This window comes from Mus musculus, chromosome 2, assembly GCF_000001635.26.
Source record: "Mus musculus strain C57BL/6J chromosome 2, GRCm38.p6 C57BL/6J".
In the NCBI taxonomy this organism is placed as follows: domain Eukaryota; kingdom Metazoa; phylum Chordata; class Mammalia; order Rodentia; family Muridae; genus Mus; species Mus musculus.
The window spans coordinates 167835400-167848406 of record NC_000068.7 but is presented as its reverse complement, the minus strand read 5'-3'; the positions used below and the strand labels follow the sequence as shown (position 1 = coordinate 167848406).

Genomic DNA, 13007 nt, shown 5'->3' with positions numbered 1-13007 from the left:
CAGACTCTGTGTATGCCTTTCCCAGTTCTGGACTTTGGGAAATGGATTTAAAAAGTAGATAGAGACTGTAGTCCATTCCTGAGGTCTGGGGAGCTGCTGAGCCCCTACTTCTAACCTGTGGGGTTTGTGAGCTGATTGTCACAAACAGCGCTTAGCAAACATAACACTCTCTGCCCTTAACATCAGAGAAACCACGGTTAAAAAGATAGGCACTATTCCATGGACCTATCACATTCTTTTCTTTTGGCTCTTTTAAGTTGTGATTTTGTTATTTAGCTTGGGCTGGCTTTGAACACACAACCCTCCTGCTTCAGCCTCCTAAGTCCTGGGGTCACAAACGCGTAGCGTCTCTTCTTTCTTTCCCCTTCTAATCTGTCTTCTTTCTCTTGATGTTTGTGGATTGCGCTGCTGTTCGTCTCACCCTTCCTATACCCTTGAGTAATCCACACTTCCTGTCTTGCTCTATCAGGTGGAAACAACAGATTATTTCCATCACAGAAATCAGTAAATGTAAAACCCAGCATGCCCTTTTGCCTAGATGAGTTGTTAAGTGTTTAGCTGCAACTCAGACAAAAACAGTATGCAGAGAAACTCGCACTCTGCCTGCCAGTAGAAACTGACTACAGTGGAGAACAGAGCCATGGGGGCTTCGGGCAGCACCGAAGATGGGAAGGTCCTGGAAGGCCTTCATAGGAGGTGACCAGAGACTCCAGTAGAGGGGAAAGGGAACTGGGCAAACGGTGGCAGGAGGAGGCTCAGGCCAAAGGACAGCCACCTCGAGAAGCGAGCCTATTGGCTCCAGAATTGGAAGGATTTGGGTGGCAGGGGATAGAGCAAGTGACAGTTGGGTAGCAATGGTGTTGGGGTGGGGGTTGGGCAAGAGTCAGTTGGGCCACAAAGGACTTACAGGCCAGGGAGAGGAGAGGGATTCTTGTGGAACTTGGGCCAAACATAGTTTGCCTTGTCTTTTCATGCACTGTACCTACAGTGGAGCAGAGCTGGAAGCCAGGCTGCCAGGCCAGAAGCCAACTGCTGCAGTCCTGCTTGGATAAGGAAGCTGGCGTTTGGGCTAGAGTGGCTGTGGAGGTGACTGTGAGAAAGTGGGTTTGAGCTGCACTGTCCTCAATCTTCATGCGGGTTCCGGGGCCTCTGTAGACATCAAAGTCCTCAGATGCCCAAGTCATTAAAGGATTCTGGCTCTTCCTTTGAATATTCTAGAGACTTCCACTCCTGCTACAATGGTAAACGCTGCTACATTGTGTCATTTACTGATAACAAAGGAGGAAGGTTGCTGGAATTCCCTGTGCAAGACACCCTTTTTTGAGTAGTTCCATCCCAGGTTAGTTGAGTCCACAGGTAGAGAACTTGTGGCTAGTGGTGTGTACAGGCGTATGTGTGCATACACGCATACCTAGTTTTTTCACACACCGGGTCCTGAGCACCTGCCTGGCTGGACATTGAGGGTAGGGCAAGACTTTGGAATTTGAGATGATCTGGGGTACACGGGTGGAGGCTGTGTCAGCTAGCCAGGTGTGAACTGTGGACTGAGGGGGCACAAAGTGGTCTAGAAGCCATGACTCTGTTGCCATGACAACTGATGGGGCAATGCTGCCAGGAGAGGTTGCAGTGAGAAGGGATCCTGGAGTGCAGAGAGAAGCATGGACAGAAGGGACTGTGAGGGCCCAGGCCCAGGAAAAGCGAAAGCCTGGTCGTTTAGGAGGATGTTTTGGGGGTTCATGTGGAACCCCAACCTACTAAGCACAGGCTGCTCTACTGATACCTGTCATGAGCAGCCCAAGGGGGTGAACTATATGAGGAAGATCCCTTGCTTAGGAAAACAGAAGGCTAGGAAACCGGCAGGGGCAGATCATAAAAGGTTACTTTCTGTAACTAAAGAGTTCTGTAGAATGGGCTGAGCGGGTGCCAGAGCTCTGTTTTTCCCAGTCCTCCAGGACCCAGCACCCCATTCACCTAGTCATGGTGTCACAGTTCCTGACAGTATTTTAGAGACTTTCTGTGGTAGGGACCCTGCCACACTTGTTTGTCCTGAGGACTGTAGGTCCAAGATCTCATCCTGGAACCCAGGAGTGACCATAGCATGAACTCTGGTGCTCACAGGGCAGTTCTCATGGATTTAAAGCGTCATGATCTGGCCCTGGAATCAATGCCCCCCAAGTCTTCCTGTGAGACTGAGCCCCAAAGCAGGTTCCTTGCTCTGAGCCTGCTAAGATTGATGGAGGGCAAGCTGCTTCCTCCCCAAGACTTATTTTTAAAAGTGTGTGTGTGTGTGTGTGTGTGCGCGTGCGTGCGTGCGTGCGTGCACATGCGTGCACAAGCACCATAGTTCATATATAAACGCCAGAAGACAACTTCAGGAGCCAGGTCCCTCCTTCCACCATATAGGTTCTGGAGTGAACTCAGATCATCAGGTATGGTAGCAAACTCCCTTGTTATTAGCCATCCTGCTGGCCCTTCAAGACTTAATTTTTTCTTTTTTGTTTGTTTGTTTTGTTTGTTTCTTTGTTTTTGTCTTGTGTTGTGTTCTGAGACAGAGTCTCACATAGCCCAGGCTGGCCTTGAAGCCGTTATGTAGTCAATCATATGATCCTGCTGCCCCAACCTCCCCAGGGCTAGGATTAGACATTTACCAACATCTCTGTTTTACATGGCGTTAGGACTACAACGCTGGGCTTCTGCACGTTAGGTAAGCACCCTGCCAATTGAGCTACACTCCCAACCCAAGCCTTAACTTTCTCACTGTGCAAAAGAATAGCAATGACACCTGTGAATGTGTGTCCCTGTTCCCTGGGTGGCTAGCTGTGAAGAGCGATGAAAACTCATCGGTGTTGGCCTGCCCTGACCCAAGATAAGCTTTCAATAGATGTTAGCTGTCAACCAGGGTTTGCAAAGCAAGTCTTAAGTTTTGAATACTTGCTGTGTGCCAGGCTGAGCTCTTTGTGCCAATGCAAGCCTCACTCCCTCCTGTGAGGGAGGGTTATTGTCAACCCCATTTACAGGCAGGGAAACTGAGTCTCTGGGAGTTGATCTAACCTGCCATGGTGAATTGCTAAGAAGAGACACAGTTGCACAAGTTAAAAACTATTCTTAGCCGGGCAGTGGTGGTACACGTCTTTAATCCCAGCACGTGGGAGGCAGAGACAGGCGGATTTCTTAGTTCGAGGCCAGCCTGGTCTACAGAGAGAGTTCTAGGATAGCCAGGGCTATACAGAGAAACCCTGTCTTGAAAAACAACAACAACAACAACAACAAAACCAAAACAAACCAAAAAAAAAAACAAACAAAAACTATTCTTATTCTATCTTATGTTCTGCTGGTTAGTTAGTGAGTGGAGCTCCTGAATTTTGGGGTGCAATTGTCTGTGTGAACTCCAGTATCTGTATGTACCGGGGGGATCCCCAACTATCCTGTATCATCCAGCTTTGGCTTCATGGCCTCTGTATGGGCTGTAGACAGGGCATTCACAGTGGCTGTTCACTCGGAAGGAAGGACATGGAGACACCAGCAGGCTGGACCAGTTCTGGGCCCTCCTCTTGATTTGAGAGCCCAGCTGGGCATCATGTCCTATCCATAAACGTGCCCAAAATAGCTCACTGGGGCCCGCCAGGCAGGAGGACCAGGACGTCCTGTTCCCACCAGCGCTGGCCAGAGTGACCGTGTACTTGGCCTTCCCAGTCCAGGCTTCTGGAAGAGAGGGCAGAGCTCACACTGCCCAAGCCTGGCGGGAAGGACTTGGGCTCCCAGGCACCAGCAGCCAGACCTCTGAGCTCACTGCTGGCTGGGCACATGACTCTGGCTGAACCCAGAAGTCTCCAGGGAGGTAGAAAGCCTGGCTCTTGAGTTCAAATCCCAGTTTAGGCTAGTATGGCGGACCATGCCTTTAATCCCAGTAGTTGGGAGAGAGAGGCAGGCAGATCTCTGTGAGTTTGAGGCCAGTTTGGTCTATATAGAGTATTCTAGCCCAAACAGGGTTGCATAGTAAGACATCCCCCTGTCTCATCTCAAAAACAAAATTACACAACAACCAGAAAGCAAAATCAATCAAATTCTCTCTCTCTCTCCCTCTCTCTCTCTCTTTCCCTCTCTCCCCCCCCTCTCTCTCACACACACACACACACACACACACACACACCCCAAATGAACAAACAAAAACAAGCCCAGTTAGCAGTCTCTAGCTTTATAACTTGGGACAGTCACTTCCCCTTCCGGAGTCTTGAGTCTTGTTTGTCTCACCTCCCAAGAAAGTGGATAAATATTCATAAGTCGTTGGCTGTGAGTGAGTGCACGTTTAAGAGACAGCTGGAGATTTTCTGGGTTTCTGCTCCTCTCTGCCCACCCCTAAAATGGGAGCCTGTGGGAGAAGCCAGGGACACTAGCCTGCTGTTTGCAGATGGATTCCAAAGCCTTGCAGGGGGTGGGGGCGGGGGGGGATGAGAGGGGTCAAGGCCCGAGGGACATGACAGGTATTCTTGGGACACGGGCAATGAAGGCAAGAGTGACTAAAAATGCCACTGTGCATTTGACATTTAAGCAGGTGAGGTTCAGGCACCAAAGGACTGAGGGGCCCTGAGAACCCGCTCTGGGCATGGCAGACACTGCCTGGAGCCCAGAAGCATGAGAGTGTGTGAGAGTGTGCGGGAGGAAGGAACTCCATTGGGCATGTTCCTCATTTGACCCTCTGGGTTGTCCCAGGTGCCCTGAGTCCTCAGGACCCTGAGAGAAGACAGCTGCCAGCAGTCCCCCTGTTCTCAATGGCAAACTGAGGCCCAGACATGTTGTGAGGATGGTCGGGGCTTACACGGTTGAGTGACAGAACGTGGGCTGCCCAGCTAAGTTCTCTGGTGTTCCCTTCTCTCCCCCAAGGCCACATGTGCTACATCCATTGTCCCTTGACTCCCAGCAATGTCCTGGGCTTCCCCCACGGCCAACCTCTCCTCAGCTCTACTTCAATGGCTCCTCCTCAGGCCGCAGGCAGCCTGTTTCCCTCTCCTCTGCCCACCCCTCACCAGTTCATATTGTCCCTCACTGGCTGTGACAGTCTGTCACTATGCTCTTGGGGACAGGAGAAGGGGTCCGGCCTGAGAGACTTGGAATATGTGAGGCAAAGCTAGTCCCTACCTCCAGTGGACAAGGCTGGTCCTAGAGACAGGCTGGCTGGGTTGTTTGTTTTGGAGACAGGGTGTCAAGCAGTCTAGCCTGACCTCAAACTTACTTTGTAACTAAGATAACCTTGACCTTCCGATCTCTCTGCTTCTACCTCCTCCTGCTGGGACTATAGGTGCACTCAAGTGCATCTGTTAATGTGAAACAGGGGATGGAGCCCAGAGCTTCAGGGAAGTCCTCTATCAAATGAGCCACACTCCCTGGCCAAGCTGCTCCTATTATGGGCTGGTTCATAGGTGGGAGAAACTGAGGCTGAGACACAGTGTAGATAGCTCAGAAAGAATGGAGTGGGGACAGTCTCTCTGCTTCCAGAAACTTCTCCCTAAACCACTGCCCAGATCTCTACCTGTCAATGGTCCCCTAAGGGATCAGAGGCACCCAGTCAACCCCCACCCCCACACTCCCACCCCCTCCCCTACCCCCCTACCCCACAACAACTCCCAACCCAGCAAGAACCTGTCCGGTGTGCTTTCTACTCCTGGTGACTTTGCCCTGAACTTACTGCCTCCTGTCCTGAACCTGGCAGGTTCCTGACCTCACACACTACAGGACCCTGGATGCCCTCAGCAACAGCAAACAGATCTATCTGCTTGCAACTTTCTGGACTCCAGGCTCAGGCATGTCCAACTTCCCCTCCTGAGGCTGCCCCAGGGCTCTCTGCAGGACCCCATTTGACCCTTAGCAACCCTGTGGGGACACACCAGGACAGATGTGGAGAGTGAGGGTGGTCAGAAGTCACAGGGTGTAGCAGGCAGGACCGGAGCTACAGCCATGGTGCTTTTGAGTGAAGAAATGGTCTCCACCACAACCTCCTCCCAGGGCCAGTTTCAGATTTACTCCTCTCCCCAGAAGCCCCAGGCCAGAGATTCCTGCTGGGCTGGGCGCTCTGGAGCCCCTTTCAAGCCCTGTGTGGCCTCTTTGTGTGGGTTCCCTGCGGGGAGTGGGGCATCTTTTTTGTTCTCCCCCTGACTTGGGTCTTTGCTGACAACAGAAACAAAAACAAAACAAAACAACAAACAAACAACCCAGCAACAACAAAAAGGAAACCAAAGACCCAGTTTAGGAGTCCCGGATTCTGGGCGAGATGAAGCGGGCTGGAGGGTGGATTTCACAGGCTCTTATCAGAGCCCCCAGGCCTGCAGGCAGGCAGGTGATGCAGCCACAGGAGGCCAGTGGGTGCCCTTTCCCAGTCCTGTGACCAAGCAGATCAAAGTCAGACCTCTTCTCCTCACTCCCTCTCTGCAGTGTTTCCTTACTAGGAAGCTCATGGGAAGCCCGGCGTGAGCTAGCAGGAAGGTTGCCCACCTCGGAGAAGGCTGGCAGACAAGGCTATCCTCACAAGTTCTCAGTCCCAGTCGCCAGTCCTAGAGGAGCAGAAGGTAACAGGGAGCGTGGAAACAGACAGATGATAAAGCCCTCGAAAGGCTCCAACCTCAGCCACTGCCGCCTCTGAAGGGAGAGACTCTTGTGGCCTGGATTTTGGGGCCACGCCAGAGCTGACAAGTATTTCATGTTAAATCTCTGTGTTGTGTTTTGTTTACTGAGACAGGAGCTTATGTAGCCCAGGTCTCTAATTTGTTATACCACTAAGGCTGACTTGGAACTCTCCACCGCCCTGTGTCTGGCTCCTCCCCCGCCCCGCCCCGCCCCGCCCCGCCCCCTCCCCATGCCCCACTGGGATTTTTGTGGGTCCTACTTTTATCGCTTTGCTGACAGTGTCATGCCAGCACTGTGCGTAGATAGTCCACTTCCCCAGCCGGTTTAAACAGGATCTCCATCCTTCCCTCCCCGATTTCTTATTGATCTTACTTTCCTTTATGAATGATTATAACCCATCAAAATAATCCTGTGCGTGCTGACTGGAATACACACAGTTCCAGTTGTCAGCCCCAGGGCCGGGCTGACATAAATAAGCCTTCCTGCCATTTTATCTTAGTTTAGTCTTATTTTGTAGACTTTGGATTTTTTTCCACATTATCCCAGAATCTCTAGTTTGTTTTTTTTGTTTGTTTGTTTTGTTTTGTTTTTGTTTTTAAAGATTTATTTATTTTATGTATATGAATACACTGTAGCTGTCTTCAGACACACCAGAAGAGGGCATCAGATCCCATTACAGGTGGTTGTGAGCCACCCTGTGGTTGCTGGGAATTGAATTCAGGACCTCTGGAAGAGCAGTCAGTGCTCTTAACCACTGAGCCACCTTGGCAGCCCTTGTTTTTTTGTTGTTGTTGTTTTTTTGTTTTTGTTTTGTTTTGTTTTGTTTTGTTTTAAAGACAGAGTCTCTCTCTAGCTCTAGCTGGCCTGTAACTCACTATGTGGACCAGGTGGCCCTTGAACTCACAGAGATCCATCATTCTCTGCCTCCAAGTGCTGGGACTAAAGGTGTGTATCACCATGGTTGACTCTAGATTTTTAAGAATGACATAAAATCCTAAACTGTGGGACCATGGAGTTCGATACCACCAGACCTCCAGTGGGCTATGCTTGGCCAGAGGCTCCTTTAGGGCTCCCTGGGGTCAGAGTCCCTTCCCATGAGGTAGCCTGTTATTCGAAGATAACCTGTCCCAAACAGGGAGGTCTTGGCAGCCAGAAGACAGAGCAGGCGAGGTTAAAAGCCTAGAGGGTTCCGGGCATGACCACACTGTGGGGAGCGGGGCACCCACTTCCTTCACACGCGGCCCAGATAAGCCAGGCTGGTCTTCCTGCAGAGGCTCCAGGCAGCTTGTTCATCGCTCAGTCATTCCAGACTAGCCAAGGGGCTGCTGTCTAAAAAGCGAAGCAGACTTTACAAAGCAATGGACAGTTGTTTGGTAAAGCGCCATCCATCAAAGCCCACTGGAGCTGTCCTGGGGAACTGAGTTCCCACCCCCATGGGTTTTAAGCCCAAGGGTGACCACAAGTGATAAGTCTGGAAATGAAATGTACAAGGTTAGTCCAGATGACATCAGGGTGACAGAGAAGACAGGTAGGGAAGGGGTGGGGGCTGGAAGGCCTTGGTGTGCGGCTTAGTTAGTTAGCAGAGAGCTTGCCTCAAAGCCCTGGCTTCCACCACCCCCCCCCCCCCCCGTACCGTGTTCACCAGGCATGGAAACTCACACCTGCATTTGGAAGTGGAAGCAGAGGGATCAGGAGTTAGCCTCAGCCACATAGCCACATGGGCTATCAGGCGCCTGTCTCAAGCAGGATCGGGGAGGAGGGGTAGGAGACTCTGAGAAGGGTTTGGAGAACTTCAGGCTTTTCTCTGCAAAGCAGCCTGGGATTTCTCTGCCTCAGTTTCCCCTCTTGGTGGTAGTGGAGATGGTGGTGGTGGTGGTATGTATATAACCCTTATCTGATGTCACAGGTTTTGGGACTCAAACCACAGGCATAAATAAGCTGTCCTTTGGAGAATGAGATAAGTGAGCCTAGGCAGAAGCCACAGCAGGAACCAGGAGCTGTTTGGCTCTTCGGAGGTAAAAGGGTAAGAGGGACTCCCCCAGAGTCATTCTGGGGGAGGCTCCGGGAGGGGGGCCGGGGGGGGGAGCCACAATCATAAACATCTTCATCTTCAGTCACTGTGGCTGGCGTGTCACACCGTGAAGAGCACATATCCAGACAGCAGGCACAGGGCACAGCAGGCACAGGGCACAGGGTGGGGCAGCACGCATCACTGTCGGCATCCATGATGCCGTGGGGAGGCAGTGGCTGGGAACCGGGGACCAGGGGAGGCACCCTCCTCCTCTGCTTAACCTGAAAATCCTGTTTGGTTTTCCTGAGCTTTTTGAGACTGCCAGTCATCCTTGAGTTCTCTCTAGGACGGGAGTGTCTGAGGCAAGCCGAACCCTACTTCCTGCTTCTGTCCCATGCTGCACACGGCCTGTTATCCACCGCAGCCAGAGGGATTCTGTGGAAACCTGTCAGGGCACGTTGGCCCTCCACCTCAAAGCCATCTTCCCATCATGCCCTCCTCCGTCCAAGCCCTTCCTGCCTCCGGGCCTTTGCACCTTCTCCCATCAGACTTTATTCCAAGTGTTCTGTGCCCTCCTCCTGATCTTTGTGTGTGTGTTCATGTGATGTGCTTGCTCATGTGTGTGTTAGTATGGATATGCATATGTGTGATCAGAGAACAGCACCAGGTGTCTGTCCTCACCTTCTGCCTGATTTGAGACAGAGTCTTGCATTGTTCCCAGATGTGTTCTCCTGAATAGCTGGCCTGAGAGGTCCCAGGGGTCCTCCTGACTCTGTCTCTCATCTTTCTGTAGGAGCAATGGGGTTTCAGGGGCACAACACTGTGCCTGGCTCTATAGATGTCCTTGGGATTCGAACTTGGCTCCCCAGGCTTGCTCAGGGAATACTCTGAGCTGTCCCTCCCATCCCCAGCCCATAATCCCTTCTAACCAGAGACCAACTCTGATCTTCAAATGACACGGTGGCCTTTGCTAGAGGCCGCTGGCCCACATCGCTTCTCTGAAGCACTTCTTCAACCAGAAACTTCCAGTTTATTCCTGTGTATTGCCTTTGAGCCCGGTTCCCAGGAACTGGGATCTCTCGGCACCTGGGTGCTACCTGGCACACGGTGTGAATGAACACAACTATGTCTTGTTATGTGGTGAATAGAAGTTCCACCAGGCTGTCTGTCAGAGCTCAGGGTTCACCACTAGGCTCCAGGGCAATGAGAGTCATGAAGTCTTTCAGACTGGGGACAACTGGGGACGTGGATCGGCTCAGTGACGCTCACCATAGTTTCTGTGAGATGTGGCAAGGTGTGGTGGAGTCTTGATTTGGGGTCTCCCTGGGGCATCTCTGGAAATGGTAATTCTCCATCCTTGGGTCCAGCTAACGGGAAGAGCTTGGCCAAGGTCTTTCCCAATGATCACAGCACCATGATGGGTGGATGGTAGAGGCCAGGGACCAGGGCACTTGGTGATACCCTGTGTCTGGGCTGGGCAACCCTGTAGATAAGCATGCTCATCACTGGGACGCAGGGGGAGGACTGGGTCTGAGGGTTTGAGGGTCAGAGTGGGAGAAAAAACTGGGGTTCTGTGGGGTGTCCAGATGGATCCCAGGTACACCTGATTGGCAGCTGACCTCAGCCAACCAGCTAGGGTGGGGCACACAGGTCTGTGGGCTAGCAGGGCTAAGTGACTGATGGATACTCGGGAATGGCTGAGGTAGCCTGAAACCAGAGGGTGAGGAAAATTTGTGGGGGTGGGAGCAGAACTCCAGGGACCCCAGTGTTTGTGTGTAGAGGAAAGCCAAGAACAGAAGGTGCCATGACAGGAACAACTGCTCTGTACCCAGACTCTGGGGTCCCCCTCCCTGAAGAAGGAGGCAATGCCACTCAGCCAAGTGACTCACAGTGACCAAGAGTCAGTGTGATACAGATATGCCCATAGCGCACAAGTCCTCGGAGAAGGATGAAAGGACCAGGGAGCAAAGCCACGCCCACCATACCCAGGCAGCGTCTGGCCTCAGAGTGGAGAGTGGGTAAAGGGGTGGAGCCCCTCAGGCCTGTACTGGTTGCCAAACTGAGATTGACTTCATCTGCAGGAGAGCTGAGGGCTCAGGGGGGGCTTAAGGCAGCATCCTCCAGCCAGAGATGACAGACACACAGAGTGGGAAGGCTGGCATAGCAAGTGAGCAGAGCTCTGTCACACGGCATGCCCTGCCTCAGTCGGCCCGATTCATCCCAGAAGTGGGGGTCCTCTTCTGTTTGAAGGACATTGGCTCCTGTCCTGTCTCAAGGACAGGACAGACAAGGATCAGGACAGAAGTCCACGAGAGAAGGGGGTGAGGCAGAAAGGAAAGATAAAGTGGTGAGCAATGGCTACGTTGAGTTGCCATCCCAGCAACCCTAGCTCCACACCCACCTCCTACATTCCCCCTGCCCAATGTGGCAAGCCCAGGACCACCAGCACCTCTCCCCTCATCCCTCTTAGGCTTGGGGGTGGTGGCATGGGTGCACACAGCTGGGAGTGGCCACAGTCCAGGTGAGGCTGAGAGGGCCTCCTGGTGAAGAGAAGAAAAGTTTGCCAGGGCCCATGGCTGCCCCTCACCTTCCTCCTCCCTGTAGATGGCCACAGGCTGGGGAATGGCTCCGGAGCAACCTGGAGCCTCCCTGATGACAGAAGCCACACAGCAGAATGGCCAAACCAAAGCTGGAACAGACTGAGTGGCTGTGGTATCCAATCCCCACCCCACCCCACCCCACCCCCGCCAGCCCCACATGCCTGTCCCTGGATCCGGGGACAGTAGCACTCACATGGGCAGTCAGTGTCTGTGTCCCTCACAGTTGACACCTGAGGGTTCTGGAGAGAGATGCTTTTCTTCCATGACAAAGCCATTTGAGTCGTGTTTATCTCTCCAGGACTTGACAGTTTCCAAGAACAGTCGAGTCCTGTGGTGAGCTGGCTTTCAGAAGCTGAAGTACAGCCAGGCTTGGGCTTGAGGGACCACGGGGAGGTGTCTTGAGAGAGGCAAGCTGCTTTACTGCGGTCTGAGGGCCTGCCTAAGGGGTCGGATTGGCTCTGCTTTTGTTCTCTGTGAGGGGTTCCTGACTCACAGTTCTTAAGCTTGTTTATATTTCTGGAGGGTTCAGGGAAGGGGAATTGGAACCCAGGGCTGCTTGACGCTAGGACCATCTTCTCAGCCCCTGTTTGGGGCCTCTGTCTCCTCACTTGTAAGGGGCATTAAGATTATTCAAAAGCCAAAGCTTTTCAAAAAATTCCCCCATTAAGGTGGGCCAAGCCCATCGTGACTGAGGCATTACCTGGAATCTGAGCGGCCTGACAGAAGGAGGTGACCATGAAGTGGGTCCTCTCCTGTTGTCACCCCTGCTTAGGTGTCTCTAAGCTGTTTGGAAGTCACTGAGCCCAAAGAGAGCATTTGCTGGCCTTCCAGACAGCATGCGCAGAGAGTGATGGGCCCAGAATGGAGAGCTGCAGCTGTTGTCCTCAGAGTGTTGGGGACACTGAGAAGGGTCAGTAGCCACCTCTGTTCATTCTGCCAGCCCACAGCATGTTGCAAGGCCAGGGTCTTCCCACAGGTGTCATCAGAGGCAGCTCCCCTCATCCCAGGGACACAAGCGCATGTGCACACCATGCGCACCGCTGTCTTAGTAATTTTTCTATTGCTGTGGTGGTTTGAATAGGAGTGGACCCCATAGACTCATGAGAAACCCTGTCTCCAAAAAAAAAAAAAAAGAGTTGCCACAGTTACGGTGTCTCTTCACAGCGATGAACCACCTAAGACAATTGTGGTGGCACCGCTGCTGCTGTGGTAGTAATGTCCTAGTCTGGTTTAGCCTTAGGCAGATTCTTAGGGCAAGGAGGCAGTCACATAAATATGTGAATGGTCTCCACGATCTACACTGTTCTCGGCACTATTGACTTTCAAGCCCCCACTGGTGTGACCCATGAAGCTTTGCTTACAGTGTTCAACCAGTTTCCAAGTTCAAAGTCCCAAAGTCTTCCACATCCCTCCCCAAAACATGATCAGGCCTGTCACCACACATGGTACCAACTTCTATTACTTTTTGGCTGCTGTAAAGAGACGCCATGCTAGTTTCCGAGGGTTAATGTTCATATAGTAGAGGAAAGGCACAGAGGCAAGAACAGCTGAGAGCTCACATCTGGATCCACAAGTAGAAGGCAGAGAGAGCATACAGTGAACAGTGACACACCTCCTCCAGCAAGACCACACCTCCTCCAGCAAGGCCACACCTCCTCCAGCAAAGCCACACCTCCTCCAGCAAGGCCACACCTCCTCCAACAAGGTCACACCTCCTCCAACAAGGCCACACCTCCTCCAGCAAGGCCACACCTCCTCCAGCAAGGTCACTCCTAATT

General features: G+C 52.3%; 3 long non-coding RNA genes across 3 annotated transcripts; 2 read left to right on the top strand and 1 right to left on the bottom strand.

The window, feature by feature from the left end:
• Nucleotides 1–564: 564 nt before the first annotated feature.
• On the top strand, nucleotides 565–1210 carry Gm32800. The gene is made up of 2 exons (XR_375287.2): nucleotides 565–696; nucleotides 989–1210. It is a non-coding gene; the product is annotated as a predicted gene, 32800 (long non-coding RNA).
• A 7234-nt stretch (nucleotides 1211–8444) lies between these two features.
• Gm32747 lies at nucleotides 8445–9189 on the top strand. Its single transcript, XR_375286.2, has 2 exons — nucleotides 8445–8633; nucleotides 8976–9189. It is a non-coding gene; the product is annotated as a predicted gene, 32747 (long non-coding RNA).
• Nucleotides 9190–9442: 253 nt separating this feature from the next.
• Nucleotides 9443–12294, bottom strand: Gm32685. Its single transcript, XR_375285.3, has 3 exons — nucleotides 11930–12294; nucleotides 11423–11668; nucleotides 9443–10112 (listed from the first exon to the last, which is right to left on the bottom strand). It is a non-coding gene; the product is annotated as a predicted gene, 32685 (long non-coding RNA).
• Nucleotides 12295–13007: the final 713 nt, after the last annotated feature.